Consider the following 4,167-nt stretch of genomic DNA (forward strand, 5'->3'; position numbering starts at 1 on the left):
AACTTGGCTGTTCATGCTACGTTCCCCTAAGAATCCATCACCCCCTACATTTTCCAAAACAGCATACCTGTTTGAAATGGGTATGTCCACAAAAGACTCCTGCACTAGCTGCCTACCTCTCTTATCCTTCCTGGAGTTAACCCATCCATGTGACTGTATCCGAGACTTTCCCCCCTTCCTATATCTGCCATCCATCACATACTGTAGCTGTTGTAAATTCCTCATCGCTTCTATCTGTCTCTCCAACCGATTCACTCGATCTGATATGATTCGCATCCAACAGCATTTCTGGCAGATATAATCCGCAGTAACCCTTAAACTCTCTTTAAACTCCCACATCTGACAAGAAGTACATATCACTGCAAAGGCCAGTTTTGCTCCTTCACAATCTACAGACCCAGAAATTAACACCGTCTTATTCCTCTACAAACACTGCACCAGGTTAAATGAATAGTTATGGCTTATATTTTAAGTTTAATCAAGAGATTTATCTCCAAAAACATATAATTAAGAAAGAACCCACTGTACTCATTAATACAGCCTTTCTCTTGGACAGACTTAAAACAATGATTAACTTATCTGATTCTGTGCTGTGAACTTCGCCCAAACTGGTTCCTCCAAGATTAGTTGTGAAATTCACTGTTTGTTAATTTTCCCAGATGCACTCCGATGTCCAGCGATACACGAATTTAAAACCAGCAACGGCAGTAACTGTGCAGGTTCTCTCTCTCTCTCTCTCTCTCTCCTGCACTGTCCTCACCATGTGCTTCCTTTGTCTGCTCTTCTCCCTTTTATAACTGCTGTTGTTTTGACTTTTTTTTTCCAAAATTCCACAACAATGCAACAGCATTTAAAACAGTAAATGCTGCTCCTGGAATTCAAGGAAATCACCTCCAACACCTAAAATACCTCAAAAAAAGAAGCAGCTCTTCCAGCCAGAAATTTTTCCCGTCCTCCATCTTGGATTACCCAGAATCCTCATCTTAGGATAAGGAGCAACAAATTTAAAAAAGTGTTGGGGAGAAACTAGTTCTCCCAAAGGGTTGTGAATCTGTGGAATTCCCGACCCCAAAGTGCAGTGGATACTGGGACAGTGTGTAAATTTAAGGAGAAGTTGGACAGATTATAAATTGATAATGGTTTGTAGGGTTGTGGGGAGAAGGCAGGAAAGTGGTAGCTCAGTGGTTAGCACTGCTGCCTCATAGCGCCAGGGACCCAGGTTTGATTCCAGCCTCGGGCGACTGTGGAGTTTGCACATTCTCCCGGTGTCTGCGTGGGTTTCCTGCAGGTGCTCCGGTTTCCTCCCACAGTCCAAAGATGGATTGCCCATAGTGTTCAGGGATGTGTAGGTTAAGTGTGTTAGTCAGGGGTAAATACAGGGGAGGGGGAATGGGTCTGGGTGGGTTACTGTTTGGAGGGTCAGTGTGGACTTGTTGGGCCAAATGGCTTGTTTCCACACTGTAGGGATTCTATACATTCTATACACAGCCATGATTGAATGGTGGGCCGAATGGCTTAATTCTGCTCCTATATCTTATGAACCTAAAATAAACCAGATGGGAATTTACAACAAATAGAAGTGACTACACAGTTGCCATGAGAGGTGAGAGGGGAAAGATTTAAAAGGGATCTAAGAAGCAACTTTTTTCACGCAAAAGGTGGTGTGTGAGGAAGTGGTGGAGGCTGGTACAATTACAGCATTTAAAAGACATCTGGATGGGTATATGTTTCGGAAGCATTTCGAGGAATATGGGCCAAAATTATTTTAGAATATCTGGTTGGCATGGATGACTTGAACCGAAGGGTCTGTTTGCGTTCTGTACATCTCTATGAGGCCAAAGTTTTAACACTGGATGTTTGATCAGTTTCAAATTTCACCTTGTGCCAACGATGGGATTTGAGCCTGTGTCCCCAGGATATTAGCCAGCGGTTCTGGATTACTAGTTCTGGTGACACTACAGCAACACCAATACCTCCTCTGTTTGGAGTTAAGTGTAAGCTAGACATGTTAAGGACTGCAGATTTCCTTCCCTTAATGATGTTAATGACCCTGATGGGTATCCTACAAGGATCAGTAATAGTTTCATGGCAACGTTAGTGGATGTAGAGCAATATTGCAAATTTATAACAGTGGGCGGCACGGTGGCACAGTGGTTAGCACTGCTGCCTCGCAGCGCCAGAGACCCGGGTTCAGTTCCCGACTCAGGCGACTGACTGTGTGGAGTTTGCACGTTCTCCCCGTGTCTGCGTGGGTTTCCTCCGGGGGCTCCGGTTTCCTCCCACAGTCCAAAGATGTGCAAGTCAGGTGAATTGGCCATGCTAAATTGCCCGTAGTGTTAGGTAAAGGGGTAAATGTAGGGGTATGGGTGGGTTACGCTTCGGCGGGTCGGTGTGGACTTGTTGGGCCGAAGGGCCTGTTTCCACACTGTAAGTAATCTAATCAAATCTAATTAAATGCTATTAAATATAAAATTGCATCAGCTACCCTGATATAATTTAAATCCGTGTCCCTAGAATATCAACCGCGGTTTCTGGATTACTGATCCAGTGAATTAACTCTTACATCACCACCTTCCACAAAGGTGCTGGGCCTTTGTATAGCACTGGGTGGGAGACCTTAAAGCTAGTTAATGCTTGCTCAGTTAAGGAAGACTACACAACGTTCAGTGGGCTTACACGAGGCAAGTTTGTGAGAAGTGTGTCAAATTATCCAGAATAATTGGTTGATGTCAGTCTCACGCCATGGGCAGACATGTCCCAGGATTACGATCAACATGAGACTCTGCATGGGTTGCACAAGCAGAGGCTGGGTTAGAAGCAACTCAGGAACCCAAAACCACGGCTCTAGCTTTGTGGAGAGATGACACGATACAATTCTATTCCTGTTCACAAATTTGCTGAATAGTTTCAAGCTCAGCCCAATCCAATGCGTCGGAGCAAATTACTGCAGATGCTGGAATCTATACTGAATACAGAAAATACAGGATCTGCAGCAATTTCCAATCCAGCGAGTGTTTGATGGAAGATGGAAAAGGTAAAGTGGTCAAAGTGTTGCAGGGCAATATTGATAACGCTCACACCAGACCACCAGCTGCAGTTGGCAGAACAGAAACTTTTCTTCATTCACTAGCTGCTAGTGTCTTTCACACTGACAATTACTAATGTCTCTCTCTCTCTCTCTCTCTCTCTCTCCCTTAAAGGCCTTCCAACATTGCTCCCCTCACACAACCTCTGATTTCAAACAGTCTCCTCAGAGGGATTTTCAATCTGAAAACCCAAAATAACCATTACATTTCACAGAATATTCAACCCATCAAGATCTTAGAAGGAGCAAGCAAATCCACACTTCATTCCTTCATATTTTATATTCTTCTGATCTACAGTCAATATTAAAGCTCACTATTGAATCTGATGGTACAATCCTTTCAGGCAGTGCATTTCCAATCAGATAATTTCGCTGTTTATTCTCTGATTATTTTGCCAATTATTTGAAGTGTTAATCTTCTAATCATAGGTCTATATTTTATATTTAATGTTAATTGGTAGCGTCTTCGAAATTCTTTTAAAATTAATTCCCCTTCTACATCATTTCAGTAATAGCAAAAGATTTTTTATTCAAAATTTACTGCTGTCAAAAATATGACATCATATTCATTCAGTTTAAATAAACGCTTCACACAGCCTCAACTTCTCCTGACTTGATCTGAATGCAAAAATGAACATGTTCCTACCATCCACTTTAACCAACCTTCTTCAGCACAAAGCTGCTGCTAAGCCGACGAGTTCTGGCAAGTCAGTCTATGTTCTCGTTCGCTCTGTAACACTGGAGGAAAAGGGCTGCAGTGAATGAGGGCAGTAGGAACCCAAGTTATAGAAGACATGACAACACCAACACACACGTCCCACAAACCAGATGCAGAGACAAAAATAGGAAGTAGTTAATGTAAATAAGCCTCCTTATTTACATTAAAGTAGGCAAGGTAGGCAAGTGGCAAAGTAGGACAAATTCAACCTGACTGATTACCACTCCATCAAGCTACTCTCAATAATCAGGAAAGTGACGGAAGGTGTCATCAACAGTGCTAGATAAGTAATCAGGGTGAGCCTACAAACATGGCAGTAACAGTCTGTAACAGGTACTCAAAACAACAACAGCAACAAAAACAA

The 4,167-nt window shown here is 42.7% G+C and overlaps 1 protein-coding gene across 5 annotated transcripts in view; it reads right to left on the bottom strand.

The window, feature by feature from the left end:
- LOC122556803 (myelin-associated glycoprotein-like) overlaps positions 1-3,898 on the bottom strand; it is an 87,635-nt gene extending 83,737 nt beyond the window's left edge. For 4 of the 5 annotated variants that reach the window (XM_043704007.1, XM_043704008.1, XM_043704006.1 and 1 more), the window contains exon 1: positions 3,749-3,898. The gene's annotated coding sequence lies outside the window, so the exon portion shown is untranslated. Of the gene's footprint in view, positions 1-3,731 lie in introns of all 5 variants that reach the window. The other variant, XM_043704005.1, reaches the window with a different exon arrangement.
- Positions 3,899-4,167: the final 269 nt, after the last annotated feature.

The sequence above is a fragment of the Chiloscyllium plagiosum genome, chromosome 14 (assembly GCF_004010195.1).
Source record: "Chiloscyllium plagiosum isolate BGI_BamShark_2017 chromosome 14, ASM401019v2, whole genome shotgun sequence".
Taxonomy (NCBI): Eukaryota; Metazoa; Chordata; class Chondrichthyes; order Orectolobiformes; family Hemiscylliidae; genus Chiloscyllium; species Chiloscyllium plagiosum.